The following is an 18,908-nucleotide window of genomic DNA, read 5'->3' as shown; positions in this document are numbered from 1 at the left end:
AAGTCAATTAATAATAACCAAGTGAATCAAATCACAGTCTAGTCAACTTTAGCAGACTCAAGCTTGAAATAATTTTTTTTAGTAACCCGTCAGCTGAAGAATAACGCTAACTGTTCAAGGTCCCATCAGTCTCGCGGCACTCCTCTGAAGGGCTGAAGACGCTGTTCGATCTGAGGGTGATGATGAAGCTTTCGGGGTGGGGCTATTGGAAGAGGAGGAGTGTGTATTGGAGAGAGTTTGCTGAGAGATAGACAGATCGTGCACGCTTGCATGGGGATATTAGAGATCCAGGAGCGGTAAAGGTAAAGCTGTCTCGCAATACTCTGCGCGTTGAGCTCTCCGTGACCGTGCAGACTCAGGACTTTACACACACACACAACAGACACCGGTGAGTCCCGGCTCACAAACGCCTTTACATGTGTACGTGATGATTTAAAGCTATGTTTAAAGACATTGGCTAAGTTAAAGTAGTTGGGGGGTTGTGTGCTTCCAAATGGGTGTGGGGTGAGCTGGAAAATAACGTGTATTTAACTGTCTGGCAAGCTATTTGTGGCAAATTGTCAACAAATATATTAAAGCAAAATCTAAATTATGCCAAAAATGTTTTTGCCATTAAACATGTCTTAAATATAAATGTTACATTGTAGTTCATACTGCATGCAGTTTTTTTTTAAAATAGTAAAGTGCTGTCTGCCAGGAGCATGAATGTAAATATATAATGGCTTCTTGTTCCTACAGTCAGCTTGTTATTGATATTTTAGACACTCTCTCAAAGTAGGATGCCATACGATTGTGTGGATAGATGTCTATAACTGGACAGTTTGCCTTTGAAGGTGGGGTGACATCAAGGCGGTTAACACTTTACATTACACTAGCTACATATTTTTTGTTTATATAATTAATGTAAATAGGACAAACATGTGTTATGTGTAATTAATAGCTTCTCCAGATAAAGTACATGTTGTTCATTTGGATAATTCTGTATATGTATTTACGCTGTAACATGGACTCTGTAATGTGAAGAATTATCATTTGCTTTTGGGTGTTAAGGCGATTCCCATTATAGAATAACATGTGAGCCTAATGGGGTCCTCTGTATTGCCTTTGGGGTTGGTATGATGTTCTGTCACATTGCTGCAAACACTAGTTTGGTGAATGAAAGTGAATACTAGTTCCTAGACATGCTCACAAACTCCAGTGAACTTCAGGACATCAAAATTATTCAAATAACAGAAAAAATTCCATTCAGTCCCTTTAGCAAATTACTTTAAGCTTCTTTAAAGTGATAGCTCACCCAAACAGTTCTCTCATCATCATTTACCCTCAAGCCATTCATGATGTATATGACTTCTTCTGCTGAACACAAAGATTTTTATAAGAATATTTCAGTTCTGTAGGTACATGCAATTCAAGTGAATGGTGACCAAAACTTTGAAGGTCCAAAAAGCAACTAAAAGCAGCATAATAGTACATACTTGCATTGTATGGACCTGCAGAGTTGAGAAATTCTTCATAAAAAAATAATTATCAGCAAAATGTTTAGTGTTCATTTGCCTTTTACGTAGGTCAACTGATCATGTACAAATTATAATAAGGAGGGGGTATTTTTTAATTGTATCTTCTTATATCAAACGCTTTAATTGATTGCTTCATCTAGTTAGTGATTTAGAAAAGTGTTGGTTACATGGTTTTATTGTCAATTCTTCAGATCTCTAGTCTCTTCAGGCATCTGTATCAGGTGTATGAAGGCCCGTATGTGCCAGAGGGGTCAAATAACATTCAAAATGAAGCATTCTGAACTGAATCATGAGTTTTATGCAGGCACACACAGATCGATGCCAGCAGAACTCTACAGAATTGGAACGCCCATCATTCTCACATTTTTACAAATCCCTACCCCTAGTTTGTTCGCCTATCAAATATTTTGGCAACTTTGATTATGCTTTCAGCAGAGCCAGAAATGAAGAAGGGCTTAGGGCAAAAATGCCAAGGAAAATGACAAAAATATCCCAGATATTTTATATGTGGGACCAAACATTTGAAATATTTAATAATATCTAGTCATGGGTTGAAACACTGTAGTGGATTTAAATTAATTGATTCAATTGTGGTATTTTACATAAAAAGATGATACCCTAGCTGAGTTTCCATCCACATATTATATGCATATTTTGGGCTATTGCATAAAAATAACAGAATGGAAACACCAAGATGTGAATAAAATCTTCAAAATGCGCATTAAAAACTTACATCGTCACTTTTTATTTGATTAGAAAATATGCACACAGTTTACAATGGAAACACATTTACTGAATAAATAGTTCCATAAAGATGTCTTTATTTTCCTTCAGACTCGATGTATACAAATGCAGGTATCTCCTGACCTTCTCACACATACACATCCCCTGTTGTTGATCTCCTGGTGTTTAGCGGTGATTACATCTAGCATTTCTTTGTGACAGCAACAGCTCAAATGTGAGTTTTGCCACTAGAGGTCGACCGATATGGGTTTTTTCAGGCCGATGCCGATCTTTTGAAATCCGGGTCGGCCGATAAATGCTGCCGATTTATTTTAGGCCGATATTTTGCCGATATGTGCTTGTTTTTAACCTCTTATTTGAATTTAACCTCCACATTTATTGAACACTTGACCATTCTGCACTTGTAGACTTAAATTAAAAATGTATAATGTAAAAACATAGTGTATAAATAATGTAGAACAAATATATTAAATAAACAAAGCAGGTGTTACGAACTGCTCCGAGACAGGAAGGTTGAGATCCAAATGCAGCTTTAATTAAGGGGCAATCCAGACACGTAATCCAATATTCAGAGCATCCAAGAGAAGCACAGGCATAACTAGGGATGGTTATCGTTAAGGTTTTAATGGTATTACTATCTTACCGATACTGCTTATCGATCCGGTACTTTAACGCTCATTAAGCAGGGCTCGTGTTGTGCTCGCTGCAGCACCGCGTGAGAGATCTCTCTCTCTCTCTCACACTTCCGGTGTGGTTGTTGGGGGTGAATGTGCGGAGTGATTTTGAGAGCGCTTTTGTTGAGGGTTTTTTTTTCACATTGTTTCTTTATTTATTTATTTTATTTATTCTTTTCTTTTTCTTCTTTCCTCTCTCTTTTCATCTTTCTTTTCCCCTCGCTAGGTAAATAGGTTTATCTGTGTGTGTGCGTAGTTGGTAGCCGCTGGCATGGCGACTGCCAACACGCAGGGCACGTCTAACCTGTCCCTCAGGAATGGCTGCAGGTGTGTACCTGAGCCAGGGGTGACCGTGGAGGAACTGGTGTTGATTATCGGGGATAAACTAGGGTTCGATAATATCGTCTCGACTTCGAGAATGAACAAAGCGGTGGTTGTGTTTTTAAAAACTGAAGCACTTATTAATGAGTTGACTGTGAGTGGAGTATGGGTGAAAGAGACGTTTGTACCGGTAACCCCGCTATCCACTCCTGCAACTAAAGTTATAGTCTCTAATGCACCTCCGTTCATTTCAAATGAAGCCATTGTTAAAGAACTGCTAAGATTTGGTAAGATTGCGACCCCTGTTAAAGCGGTACCTCTGGGATGTAAAGACGCCGCTTTAAAGCACGTGCATTCCTTTAGGCGTATGGTTTACATGTTTCTTAGCTCTCCGGAGAGGACACTGGAGGCTTCTTTCCGTGTAACTCATGGAGAGAGCTCTTTCATGGTTTATGCTAGTTCGGAGAGTCTGAGATGCTTTGAGTGTGGAGACTTGGGCCATAAACTATTTTCATGTCCGAAAAAAAACGAAGTGTGCGCGTTTCTACATCTCGCGCAGACGATAATAACATCGAACACCATGTAAACATCGTAGAAACTCCGAGACATGAAGAACATGAAGATAATGGTGCTACAGAGGAAGTGGAGGGACAGCAAGAGGTGAGTGACTCTAATGTTATTAATGCTGGATGGGTGGAACGACCTGGAGGTAGTCATCTACCTGATAAAGATGTGAGTGCTAGTGTTGACAATAATGTGAGAGATGCTGAAGATAAAGGTATGAACAGTGATGTTGTACAGGTAGCTGGCTCTCAGGAGAAAATGGATGATGGTTTGGAGTGTTTATCACAGTACACTGACGATGGAATGAAAGATGATGAGAGGCCTGAGATGACTAAAGAGGCTGAGAAGGATTTATATAGTGTTGAACAAATCAATTCCTTTTTAGATCAAACAAAAGGTAAAACAGGGGTTGAGATAAGTGATTATTTTCCGGATACGGAAAAGTTTATTGTTTCAGCAATGAGGGCTAGGAAGGTCAGCAGCTATGAGGAACTTACTCAGCAAAAAAGATACCGCCTTAAAAAGCATGCAACAAACCTAGGTAAAAAGCGAGGGGAAAATCTAGATAATCACTATGACTGAAAACTTTTCCTTATTTTTGTTTTCTTTTTTCTTTTTTCTTTTTTCTATATGCAGACTCTGAGGGTGGGATCTCTTAATGTTAATGGGATGAGGGATGGGAAAAAGAATGAACTACTTTCAGAAATGATTGGATTGAAAGGCTTGAATGTTACTTTCTTGCAAGAAACTCATAGCACTTGCAATAATGAAGTTGACTGGGTCTATGGTGGAAGGGAGACTATATTCTTAGTCATGGTACTAATTTGAGTGCTGGTGTAGCTATACTTTTTTCTCCTACATCTAATGTCAAAATTGTATCAAAACAAGCAGTAGTACCAGGAAGGTTTTTAATTGTTAAGGCTGAAATCAGTCATCTAAAATTTATTTTTGTAAATATTTACGCTTCTAATATTGGAGCGGAAAGAAAGTTACTCTTTAATAAATTAGAAAGCGTAATTAAAGAAGAAAGTGATGATTGTTTTATTGTTGTAGGAGGGGACTGGAACTGCACTCTAGATTTTGTTCTAGATAGAAACAGAGAAGAACCACACGCACAGCCTCCTGTTTGGCTAGTGTTTTTAAAAAGCTTAGTCTCTCAGATGTGTGGAGAGCGAACCCTTCTATAAAACAATATACATGGATGAAAGTGAATAATGGGAGGATTTATGCTGCACGTCTGGACCGTTTTTATATATCTTCTAACCTGAAAAATAGAGTTGTTAACACATAAATTATCCCTAGTAGTCTTTCTGATCACAAGCTTGTTACAGTTGGGTTTACCTTGTCTAAAAGTGTACATAAGAGCTATTATTGGCATCTAAATACTAAACTCTTAGAAGATAAGTCTTTTTGTGAAGATTTTGAGTTTTTTTTGGGAGAAATGGCAAATAGAACAGAGTAATTTTGAAAATATTATTCAGTGGTGGGAGGTTGGCAAAGCCCATATAAGAGATTTTTCTCAAAAATATACTGCATACTCCTCTGTACGGTTGAAAAATACATTAAAACAGCTGGAAGCGGAAATTGCTGATATTGAAAAAAATATGACTGTTAATGATGATGCTAATTTAAAAGATTTGTGGACTGAAAAGAAAAATGATCTAAGTTCAATATTGGATGAAATAGTTAAGGGGGCTCTTATAAGAAGCCGCTATTTACACTTGAAGGACATGGACGCTCCCACTTCTTATTTGTTTAACTTAGAGCGTAAAGTGGGTCAGCAGAAACAAATGATTTTATTGAAGGACAATAATGGACATGTCACATCAGAGCCACTGGAGATGCGAAGAATTGCTGTTGACTTTTACTCCAATTTGTACACTGCTGAAAGCTCAGATAAACATTCCAGGACTGAGCTGTTAAGAGATTTACCTGTTTTATCTGAAGAAAAAAAACTGTCATTAGAGAATGATGTCTCTTTTGAGGAAGTCTCTCGAGCTGTGATGGGTCTATCTTCAGGCCGTTGTCCGGGAATGGATGGACTACCAGCTGAGTTTTACAAGACTTTTTGGCCAATTGTAGGTCAGGACTTTTTTTAAAGTGTTTCAGAAATGTTGTCATGAAGGAGTTCTTCCAACCAGCTGTCAAAGAGCGGTTTTGTCTTTGCTCCTGAAAAAGGGTGATTTAACACTCCTAAAGAATTGGAGACCTGTCGCAATCTTGTGTACAGATTATAAAATATTTTCGAAGGTTTTAGCAAATAGATTAAACAAAGTTTTGCATGATATTGTACATAAAGATCAGTCATATTGTGTTAAAAATCGGTTAATTACAGATAATCTTCACTTAATTAGGGATGTTTTTGATTATGCAAATTGTAATGATCTTAATTTGGGCCTTTTGTCTTTAGATCAAGAGAAGGCTTTTGATATGGTTGATCATGTTTTTTTGTTTGATGCCCTTAATGCTTTTGGTTTTGGAAAAAGTTTTATTTCAATGATCAAACTTCTTTATAACAAAGCAACATGTATGATTAAAATGGGTGGTGGATTAAGTATCCCTATAGATGTAAGAAGAGGTATTAGACAGGGTTGCCTAATTTCAGGACAATTGTACAGTATCGTAATTGAACCATTGCTATGTAAACTGAGAAGGGAACTAATGGGTTTACAGGTTAATACCATGAATTACTCTATTAAATTATCTGCATATGCTGATGATCTCACAATTATAATTAGAGGAGAAAGTGATATTCAGGTACTTAAAGAGTCCTTAGAGTGTTTTGGTAAAGCCTCGTCCGCTGTAGTCAACTGGAATAAAAGTGATGCTTTGTGGTGTGGAAGGGGTTCTAAAAGTCCAACACTTCCTGGTGGGTTACAGTGGGGGAGAACAGGTTTTAAATATTTAGGGGTTTTTTTAGGAATAGAGGAGTATAGAGATAAAAATTGGGAGGGCCTTGTGGAGAAAGTGTGTGCCGGGTTGTCTCGCTGGAACTGGTTGCTACCTCAGCTGTCCTATAGGGGGAGGGTTCTGGTATGTAACAATCTGGTTGCTTCTTCATTATGGCACAAAATGATGATACTAGAACCTCCTGAAAAGCTGGTGAAAGAAATACAGCAGCGGATAGTAGACGACTTCTGGCCGGGACAGCATTGGCTGAAGGCTGCTGTGCTATATTTACCAAGGCAAGAAGGAGGCCAGGGGCTAATTGACATCAAATCGAGACTAAAGGCTTTTCGAATCCAGACAGCAAGGAGATTAATCTATGGTGTGGATGTGAGCTGGGCTGAGATCGCATGTGCTCTCCTGAGAAGAGTAGGAAACATGGGATTAGATCGTCACCTGTTTCTGATGGATCTTAATAAACTGGATTTGTCTGTACTGAGTCTCTTTTACAGATCACTCTTTAAATCATGGACACTTTTTAAGTTCTCACGGGATGGAAGTGACTTTCAGAATTTGTGGCTGAATGAAGAGCCGCTTTTCTTTAATTCTGCTCTGGATGTGGATGCTCTTAAGTCGGACACTCTTAGAAAAGCCATGTGGGCAGCAAATGTCTTAAAGATTGGACATTTGAGAGTCAATAAAGAATGGATTAACCCTGAGAATTTAGCTGAAAAGTTGAGAATTAAATCTATCAGACTGATAAAAAATGTGTTGACTCAGATAATTGAGACCCTGCCTCAGGATTACAAATTGGCAATGGAAAGTTTTGAAAAAGAGACTGATCACTGTAGCTTTCCTCAGTTGTGGTACATGGTACATGGCAAGAGAAAGAAGGTTGTTTGCTCTCTTTTAAGACTCATCAGCCAAAATACTTTGCAATGCTGATAAGAAGGAAATATATATTATGTGTGTGAAATCATGGCATCTTAAAGCACTAGAGACTGTAAGGGAGTCCAAATGGCAAGAGTTTTTTGGGCCAGGCGCCTCCCCCAAAGGCAGCTGGAGGTCCCTGTACAAACCTCCCATTGAGAAGAGATCTGGAGACCTGCACTGGAGAATAGTACACGGGATTATAGCTACAAACAGGCACATAGCACACCTTGATCCACAGGTAGGGGAGGGCTGTTCTTTCTGTGGGGAACAGGAGACAGTTTTTCATTTGTTTTTAAAGTGCAAAAGACTTCAACCAGTTTTTTGTATTTTAGAAGAGTGGTCTCATAAATTGGGAGAAATTTTTACACCCGTTTCTTTTATTTATGGTCCAAAATAGAGTAGAAGAAAGAGGGAAGTGCTTGTGTTAATACATTTTATTTTTGGAAAAGCTAAATTGGCAATTTGGCTATCAAGAAAATATCGTTTGAACGGGGCTGGGTCAGATGATGTTGTGTCCATTTTAAAAGGACTATTAAAATTAAGATTGAGTTCACATGTCATAAACTGGTAAATAACATGGAGAAGTTTAAACATAGATGGGCTGTAAATCAGTGTATTTGTGATATTGATAGTGATGATTGTTTGCACTTGAATATTTAATTTTATTCTCATTTATTTATTAATTTTATTTTAGATGTATATTGATTTTTTTTTTTTTTGTCCTGGAAAAATAATGTAAAATTGCATTTTTAAATAATTTTTGGTAAATAAATGCTTTTTTGAGCCTCTCTCTCTCTCTCTGACTGCGAATAGCTAAATTGCATCACAGACAAATGGTTTCATAGAATTATTATACGTAGAAATGGCTGGCGAGATAAAATAACTTTCTCTTTATAGCAATAATAAATGTATTTTCTTAATTTCTCCAGTACCGACATCAGAACCGATAACGTCTGAGCTTACCAAAGCCAGTCCTTCAATAGCCTATAGTGCGCTGGTATCTTTTTTATTACTTATTTCTCTGTATTGAGTGACAACCCTCTCAAATATAAGACACACAAACAGAACAAATAAAAGTCTCAGATTAACTGTCTGTAATTGCTAAATTCTTTCTTACTTATTGTGACATTATAGCAACCCTTCTGCTGTGATAATGCGACCTCAACTACGCTATCATGTCGCCTATCGCGTTTGTCGTGTTTTTTCTTGAAGTTGGCAGTAACATATCAAAAGTTTTTAATTAAATATAAAGGAGTTATACAAATTTAATCCTTACTGTTTTCTCCAAGGAACTTAGTTCCTTCCTTAGGCACTGGATGAGGTCTGCTCACTCTGCTGGAAAATGACTCTGTGGCAGCGTGCGTCGAACACGTGTTCCACAACAACACTACGCTGCCCACAGATGTGCCTGCCTAATATTCGGCTTGATATACTTGGATATTGGCCGATGCCGATTATGTAAAAAAAATGCAAAAAATCGGCCGATTAATCAGTCGACCTCTAGTTGCCACCTTGCGAACCCACTAATTAGTGCAAATAATTTCAGGAGCATGCGCATGCTGCTCGTTCTAAGGCGCATGGATAGAAAAATCGCTCTGCGCATTCAGTGCTTGAGCACTCTGCTAATGACGAGATTTGCGTCACGTGTCCTGTACAAGGACTCTACGCCTTCACGTATGACTGAAGTATAGTTTGGGCTTAAGAGTACAGTAATCTCAGCTCAGACACATTTGACCATGTGTAAATCCAGTCAGCAGAAATGTGCAGATTTCATTTTGGCCTAGTCATATGCCCCCATGTACCTTTAATATTTTAACAAAAGCCATCATATGGTCTTGATCCTAAATCTTAGATGTTTTCTGCATGCACATGGAACTGATCATGAACTGAATCATGCACATCAATCACATTCAATGGCTGATGGTGTCCATGGGTGCATTCCATTCTATCTTGCGTCAGTTTGCTATCATTCATAGTTTCCTATACAGTGTTAATACCCCCTGGGCTGAGGCAGGAAAGTGACACTATAGACCCGAGCCTGGACACTACTGTTCAGCCAGTGGAAATCCCTTCTGTTCATTCATTCAGCTCTTATGTACATTGAGTTAGTGAGTCATAAGCGATGTTTATGGGCACTGTGGTCAGAGCGATCTGTCCTAGATCTTAATGATTCCATGTTTCACTGGATCAGGCAGTCCGGGTGCATATCAAACTAAAGATTTGTGCAACTCATCATTGGTGTGGTTGCGTCATTCCCCCTGGGTTGTACAGCATTTTCAAGTAAGTATGTACAGTATTTGCAGATATTCAGACATCTTACTGTAATACTTTAAATGGCATCTCTTCTGATTCTCTTATATTTGGAAGTTTAAAAGGTATTGTATTTCTCCAACCGTAAATGAAAATTTGTGACAATATCAGTATTGGCATTTAAATAATAAAACAGAAATGTTTCTGTTCTCCGTTGTTATCAATGATATTGGAAGCAGATAAAATCAGGGCTTAAATGTTTTGATTTGTGATTTCACTTGAAGCATGGAAAAATCTACATTGGAGTTTTATAATACTGGCCAACATATTGGTTATTGGCATTGTAAAATTACCAGCTTCGTAAGAAAATTTCAGTTGTGCTTGCAGTCACCCCAATGTCCCACCAATGGCCAAAGTACACTGCGCCAAGACAAAAGAACCCACCATTTTTGTCTCATAAATTCACACACGTATGTCTCATTTACCATCTGTTTAATGGGAGTATGACAAACGGTATAGGACAAGCTAGATGCTGAAATATTTGAGGAAGAAGAAGAATTGATTATGAAGGCCAGAGTAACATTAATTGTGGCGCTTTGCTAAAGAAAGCACCACTAATTATCATTATCTGCCACAAATTTTTATATTGGTGCATTTATCATTTGTAATAATCACACAATTGTAATGGCTTGTTTGCCCTAGAATGAGTGTTGCAATGATTCATATTCAGCTGCATATCGGTTCAGTGTGTCTTAATGTCTGGAGAGGTTCCAAATGTATCTTAGGGGCAGGACTTCTTGTTCATACTGCAAGTAAATATCTGATCATTTTAACCTGCAGTATGCTATTTGCTATTTTGCATCTTATATTCACATCTTTATAGACTTCAAATTATACCAACCTCCAGCCAGGAAATTTTTTCTTTTCTTTTATATTTTGCATGGCTTCTGATGCATCTTAATTACATAAACAATGTGAAATATGGTTTGGATGTGAATTTAAAAAAGGAACAAATTTAGCCCACCCATACAGCAAACATGTGCACAACTATAAGAGCTTCAGTCCCATTCATCATTCAGATTACATAAGAGCCCATTCCTCGTTGCCCAATGGATCTCTCATCCAATTAGTGATTGTCCATGTTTCCAAAAGCTTTATTCCCTGGTTGCCAATTCAGCCATCCTGTTGACATCAAGCTTTCTTTTAGCGTCTTCTGCCCTGTGGATCCAAAATAATGGAGCTGCCCATTAATAAAGAAACCAGGATGAACAACTGAGGTGTGACCATTGTGCTGTCTACCGGTGCCTTATTTGGAAAAAAACACATAGACAAATCATGAGCATATTCGAGAAATGGAGTTCTAATTGAAAGGGAGGGACATGTTTATATTTTCCTCTTGTAAGGTTTAAGAATCTGCTATTGACTTACCCATATTGATCAACAACTAATCTGAATCTGAAAGGGCATGATCCCTTAAATGTCTATGTTTGTTATGACCCTGCTTCATTCATACAACATACCTATAAAGTAACACCTTTATTTCTATTCAGAGACTCCATAAAGTCTCAATAATGGATGGCATGGAAAATAACCTTCATCTCACTCAAGGATTATAAGGGTTCCATTAGGTCTTTTTGGAGATGTAAAGACCAGAATAGTGATATGGCCTGATGTGATTATTAATCTTTAAAAGGTTAAGATTTAATTTAGTTGATAAATGTATTGTCTGCATGCGCTGGGGGCTTCAAAGTGAAAAGCCTGCGGGGAACACGAGATTCGGACAAGCGATTGCTGATGATCTACTTTTGATTAATTATGATGTTTACTTTAAAGTGTTTATATTGTTATACAGTGAAGCAAAGATCATGTCCTAACCAAACATTCCACGGAAGAGCGATAAAATCTATCTCTTCTAAGTAAATCAGAATTTTTGTCCTAATCATCTTCAAAAGTGTCAGACGACAAGCAAAAGGAACATTTCATTGGTTGTCTGGTTTCTAATTCTGCACTGTTGTGATGGGTAGTCCCGCCCATTGAAAAATCAAATTGGTCCAAAACCCTACTTTACGTGTACAGTATATTAATGCTGCTTTCCATCTAAAGTCAGATTTGGGAAGTTCCTGCTTGATATCTCTAATCACTGACCATAAAGACATTCCATTACCCAAAGTTGCCATACAAGGAAACAAAACTGCAATGTTCCTGTTAGCTTTTCCTAGCAACCAAATTGCGAAGGTTAATTGATGCAATTCAGTGCTAACATTTGTTCTACAATTGTACGATAATCAAAGCATCTAAAATGTTCTGATTTGTTTTAATTGTGGCATAAAATAATTGTGCTGTAATTGTTTTTGCTTTTGATGTAGACAAGTAAATTACTTAATGCTATAAATGTATCTCCACTTGGTTAGGAGTGTAAGGGGTGCGTATGTCATGTCGCCAGTTCTATCGTAATTCTAAGAATTTATAATTCTAAGTTGCAAACTCTGAATTCTTTTAAAGATTCAACTTGACAGTTGTGGTATCATGTAAAAAGAACCAATATGGCAGCCCCTTCAACAGTTAAAGGAATATTTCAGGTAAAGTACAAGTTTTGCTCAATCAACAGCATTTGTGTCATAATGCTGATTACCATGAAACTAAAATTTTGGCTGATCTTTAAAAAAACAAATCTGGGTTACAGTGAGGTACTTACAATGGAAGTGAATGGGGCCAATCTGTAAATTAGTGAGATAAAATTGATTAGGATCACCCTGAAGGGGTTTATTTTGCGATAACAACCGGCTGACTGTATATTATCCCTTACTTATGTGCAACGACGACATAAACTTAATGCCGTTAACCCTAAAACATTAAACAACTTTAAAGCTCAAATAATACATGAGTTTTAACAGAAGAATTCATTTGTGCTTTTATAAAATTACAAGTTTCACATTTCTGTCTTTAAACCCTTTTGGTCCCATTCACTTCCACTGTAAGAGCCTCACTCTAACACAGATTTATGCTCTTTTTTTCTTTTTCTTTTTTTTTCTTTGTTTGTGGCAAATAACCATTATGCCAAAAATTCTGTCAACTTAGCTTAACTAGTCTTAAATCTGAAATATTCCTTGAAAACTGAATGAAGACATATTTCTGTGTCATATGCCTTCATGTCATTGTTAACCGAGTGCTTTTATTTTATAATTTGTTTTATATTTTGCAGGAACATATATAGATGAAATAATGAATTGATTTAGTGATAAATATTTTGAATTTATCAACAAGAAAGCTATTAAGAGTGTTGCCATAGAAACAAATAACTTTCTTGTTGCCATCTTGTAATTACAGTAATTCCGAAAGGATGTTAATGCAGAATAAGGCTCAAATATGTAATCAAATATTTAAGGTGGGGATGGTAACAAATGTAAAAGTTTACTAATCGGTTAATATTTTTTTTTTAAAAACTGTTCTGAATGTTCATAGATATAGCACTTTTAAAATAATAATAATAATTTTTTAAGAATTTGCTATATGATGTTTTCCACTATTGTTTTTTATTTTCCTGGTACTGGAGATATGGTAGATTTCTTGCTATTGTAAATTAGAAAAAAAAAAAAAAATTCTCAGCTGTTTGCCAAGGTTGCAAATACATAAATTCTGTGAATTAAGGGATTAATTTTCAAGTCTTCTAAAGTTGCAGGGACTCACAGGGTTACTAGGGTAACACCACCCCCACTTGACCTTTATCAGGTCACTAAGCCCTGTGTCCAAGAGTCCTGACCCTTCAACTTGTCTTGTGGTAATTGGATAATAGGATACATTATTCTTTTGTCACTGAAGAGAATCTCCCTCCTCCACTTACCTGTTCTCTCAAAGTGAAATGAACCCAGACTGTTGCATCATTGCTCTATCAACAGCAAGGCAGGTTTGTTTTGGAAGATAAAGTTGGCAAACAGCCTAATTTTCACTCTCTCAGTATTTGTGTCTTTCGTAGCCTACATGTATGAACAAGTATCATGTCACAGTTGGGTCTTGCGAAATAGAACTTTTGCACACAAAAAAAAAAGAGCTTTGGACTCCGTAGTCATCTAATAACGTTATCTCATGAGAATGCGTATGTATTCTTACATTAAGTTTGGCACCAGCAAACGTACAGTATTGACGTATTTACAGCATCTAAATGTCATAATTTTACGTATTAACACCCTTAGAAATGTGCAAATGTTTATGTGTACTGTTTGAATCGATTAATATTGAATTCATGGAATTAATCAGTTTTTTCCATTGCATTTATAATCAATTAGATTGGTTAACATTTATTTAATGCTGTTGACATTATAATATGACATTTGAATAATTTAATTCAGTTCTTTATATATTATATAACTTTAACCAAGACTAAACCTTAAAATGTTCAAATGAATAAAAACTCATGAAGCATTTAATTTAAATTTTGTTGATCAGGGGACACAAAGGGAGTTTTCAGTATATACAGCACAATAAGCACAATAAAACCACAATGTAATGTAATCCATTTAATCTGTTCCCTATAATCCAAAGCTTCAGATAGAACTGTTTGAGGAATCAGCCTGATCTCATTAATATTTGTAGCCATTTGCACGTTAATATTTGTAACATTTGTAACACATGTACAAAAGTAGTCCAAAGGGTGATGCACTCCATCAGATGTGCTCCCTGACAGCATGCAATAGCTTTGTGTGAGTTAGAAAGTGAAATGTAAGTTACTAATGTCTGATAATCTTCTAAAAAGCGGCAAGGGTTGGTGTTTACGATGGGCGTGATGGCATTATGGCAGATGGGGACAGAAATAGTTTAAGAAAAGGCTTGACTTTGGGTCTATTCCTCAAACAATTCTGTATGAAGATTTGGATTAAAGAGAACAAATTAAATGGATTACTTTTATTATTTTTTTATGGTGCTTTTATGGTTTATTTCATTTATTTTTGCATATTCTGAAAACTCCTTTTGTTTTCAATATTAAGTATTAATAAGACAGTCCATTAGCACCTAAAACAATGTTAAATTTTAAATTTTTCCGAACCATCATGTTAGGTAGCACAGACATATGGCATTTTTTACATTCATGACTGTTATAGCGCCACCAAGAGGCAGAGGTGCAATTCTTTTTTCAGATTGACGTCCTACATACATTTCCAACATTTGGTGATAATATCTCATTCCATTCAAGAGTTTACCAGTTAAGTAAATGTGGCCATGCCCACTTTGAACGTTTTGGCGTACTGTTTGGTACAAACACTGGTTTGGTTCTGATCGGGCGAACGGCCTAGGACTAGTTTAAAAAGTTGTTTTTTAAATAATCTTAAATATTGAACAAACTATTTGATTCACACCAATGCTTCTTGAGGCAAAGTTGTTCAGAATCAGGAGAAGATTACCAAACATTAAAAACTTAAATTCGAGACTCTACCTCACACACTGCAAGGGAGCCCATTGGATGGAGCGCATCGCCTTTGGACTACTTTTTGCAATTTTTCAGAATAAATTATTGTGATTAAAATGTATCTGCCTGTTAAAGTGGCAGCAGCAGTAGGAACGGATACTAACAACACAGATCACAGAGTCTAGCGTCACCAAGCGGCAGTGCCACTGGGGCTTAATGCTCTATCGAGTTTTAAATCAACAAAATATACATGTCTACCCAAAACCTTAAACCTACAGTAAACCTAACCAATAGTGTCATAAAAGCAAACGCGAGATGACAAAAGCAATTGCTGAAGTAACAACGTCATTTTATGGTAACTATGTTGGTTGGCTAAACTTCCTATAGCGCCATCTAGCGCTCTACATATGTGTCAAGCTCTAGGAAGTGTAATTGAGCTTGAAATCATGATTGTGCCTAGAGACTGCAATGGCAAGATGTACAGCAAAAAATGTGTTATATTTCGGTCCGTTCTCATGCAAAACCAACTGGATCACTTCATAAGACGATTATGATTAAACTACTAGAGTTGTATGGATTACTTTTATGCTGCCTTCATCTCCTTTTTGGAGCTTCAAAGGCCTGATCACCATTCACTTGCATTGTTTGGACTGATAGAGCGGAGATATTCTTCTAAAAATCTTAGTTTGTAATCAGCAGAAGAAAGTCATACACATCTTCAATGAAATGCTTGAGAGGGTTGAAGCTAAACTAGAGACTATTGACAAACTGTTTCCAGGCAGCACGTAAGCAAGCCCAATGTCATGCCCAACAGGCTCTCAGTCACTTTCTAAAGATTAATTGTTTTCTTGGTCCAGGTGTTCTTACAGAATAGAGCATGTCGTCTTCTAGGAATTTTCTGTACACCATCCATCTTTCCCTCCATCTTTATGGGTTTTCCAGTCCCTGACGCAGAGAAGCAAAACATCATCATGCTTCACTTTTGGCATGGTGTTCTCAGAGTGATGTGCTGCCTGGGTCCCACAATAGAACTAATAGAACTATCTCAATGGCCTCTTTTACCAAGACTATTCTTGCATGGACACTCATCTGACGTGGATGGACAGTTTTTAGTAGATTCACAGTTGCTCCATATTTGTAATGAGGATTTTTAGTGTTTAATAGTATATAGGCTTAAGGCCCTGGTATACGTCATTATTCTGCGTTCAGAATTGGATCACACCCAGTTGACCATGTTGCCTTTCAAAGTACAGTTTTTTTACCGAGAGCGAATGCGAATGCAGAAAATCTGGGCCACTTGCAGAAAATGAGTCTTCGCAGACTGTACTGATGATGAAACTTGTGCCACACACTGTGCTCGGAGCAATCAGCAATGTGAACAGCCGAAATATACTTTGACCCTAATAATATCCTGTTTCATTTTCATCCTTAATTTTATCCTTTTTTGGACTGGTATAATAATAATAATGATAATTTTGGTGTGAATGTGAAGCAAATAATTGTTGACTTGCAGAGAGATTTGGTTATTTTAGAGAGATTTTGATTGTCTCAGGTCAAGGGGGATGACTGCATTTGAGTTTTTATATTAATTTATAATTTGAAGCCTCCTGTGCTACAGACATCAATGATGCCTTAAAGAGTGTGGCTTATTTAGGAGAAGTGGGCTAGTTTTTTCTAAGCAATCTGTATCCTGATTTTTGCCTGATGGATAATAAAATGGGTGAATGCAATGCCTTAGCAACTATAACCCTCTACAAACACCCTAGAAACAACTCAGAGCACCATAGAAAATGTTTAACATATGCTGTGAAAGTTGTTAGGCTAACTAAAACATCATGGCAGCAAATCTATTTGACTGATTTTGTTTGTTATTAATTTTGTAAAATGTATGAATTGCTGTCACCATTTTCTCAAGAAATTAAACAGACCTGAGATAAGTGCTGGTGAGGAGGGCATTGTTCCTGGCCCCAGCCAGCTGAAGAAAGACTCATTATAATCTGCTGTGGGTGGAGATAAGAGTTGAAGAGGTGTGGGGAAACAGCTAATAAATATTCATGACTTACTGCGTTTGGGAAGGCCCCTTTGCCTCTGGACAGCACAGCTGGACAGAACAGCTCACATTCCATTCTCCCTCCCTTCCAGAAGCTCTCACTCTTTATTGCTTTCCAATTTTCAGCTTCTCTCTCTCTCTCTCTCTCTCTCTCTCTCTCTCTCTCTCTCTCTCTCTCTCATCGCTGCCCTACAAATCAATGCATGCCATTTTGCGGCTCTCCTTCCAGTACCCTATCTGGAAAGAATGCACTCCCAGCATTCCTCAGGAGATGGTGTATTTTGGCTAATGGGCTCTAGAGTATTCCTAGGATGTTGCATGGGAATGTTGGAGTGGGCCGAACTGAAATAGCTTCTCACTGATGTTTACGTACAGTTTTAAATGGATCGTTGCATGTGAAGTCGATTTACATGTAAATGTCTTTGATAAAATGATAACACTTTTCTGTTATCTAAAAATCTATATGGCACGGACTCAACAAGTTTGCGGAAAACCTGATGATCCATGTTATCCAGCATGATTTCAGAATGTTCCTAAGAGCATCTCGTGTGCTTCAATGGAAACAAAGAAAATCGGACCTTTTGTACAAAGGAGTTTGTACATGATCAGTGTTACAAATTTGCTCATTATATTAGTGAACTAGATATAGTGCAGAATCTTTCATATTTACTTTTAAAAGAATAAAATTTCTTTGATTTAATTCTCTTTTGTGGTTTACTAGGAATTTGAATACAGAACTAAGGTTTTTAGATTGAGTCGCTAAATAAAGACCACACTATGCTCAGTCACTTCAAGCATGTGTACCTCATGGCTAGCTGTTTTGATACTTGCCAGCCAGGTCTATAAATAACCCAAATATTTTCATGTGTACCCCAATTAGAAAAAAAAAAATTTTAGCTTGTAGAATGCAGCGAATTTGGAAGGGGAGCGAATGCACCGAATGCCATGTGAAAATCAACACATCCCAAGTGGAAGTTGGGATACTGCAGTCCCAAGCATTTGACCTACATTTTGTGATTTGTGAAAAGATTCTCTTAACATAAGTTGTCTCATGTTAAGTGACCATATCTATTTTTTAAAAACTACACTTGTTGCGTTCAAGTGGGACATTCCTTTTCAAAGTGTGCTTTCTCCCCAACATGATGAATCTCCTTGCATATTTTAGGGGCATAGTTACATTGTTTTTCTGCATTAAAGGATTTGCTGTTCCACTCCTGCTCCATGTCAAACTCTGAGATTTATTTCATAATGTGAGAACATGTTTCCGAGAGACATGCTGTGAATGTGCAGATGTGTTCGGGAAGAGTTGGGTTGAGTAACAGCCAGCTTATCGCAGTCTCTGTAGCTTTAGATTGCGTAATACGGCACGCTGTCTTCCTCCCTCCCTTCCCGCTGACAGCCTCACATTACGCGGTGGTTTTATGGGCTCTGACAACCACAAAGAGAAGCTGAATCTCTCTCTGGACCTGAAGATGGGAGGAAAGGCAGCCCTTGTTAAGTTGTGACACCAATCTGTAAGGTTGACCTGCCAGTGTACCATGGTAGTTTAATGAAAAATAGAAGCTATC

The 18,908-nt window shown here is 37.4% G+C and overlaps 1 protein-coding gene across 3 annotated transcripts in view; it reads left to right on the top strand.

Moving 5' to 3' along the window:
• The first annotated feature begins 274 nt into the window (after nucleotides 1–274).
• The window catches only part of LOC127655796 (growth factor receptor-bound protein 10-like), a 120,909-nt gene continuing 102,275 nt past the window's right edge, over nucleotides 275–18,908 (top strand). For all 3 annotated transcript variants that reach the window (XM_052143773.1, XM_052143774.1, XM_052143772.1), the window contains exon 1: nucleotides 275–388. The gene's annotated coding sequence lies outside the window, so the exon portion shown is untranslated. The remainder of the gene's footprint in view (nucleotides 389–18,908) is intronic.

Source organism: Xyrauchen texanus, chromosome 15, assembly GCF_025860055.1.
Source record: "Xyrauchen texanus isolate HMW12.3.18 chromosome 15, RBS_HiC_50CHRs, whole genome shotgun sequence".
Taxonomy (NCBI): domain Eukaryota; kingdom Metazoa; phylum Chordata; class Actinopteri; order Cypriniformes; family Catostomidae; genus Xyrauchen; species Xyrauchen texanus.
This window is presented reverse-complemented; position numbering and strand designations above follow the sequence as displayed.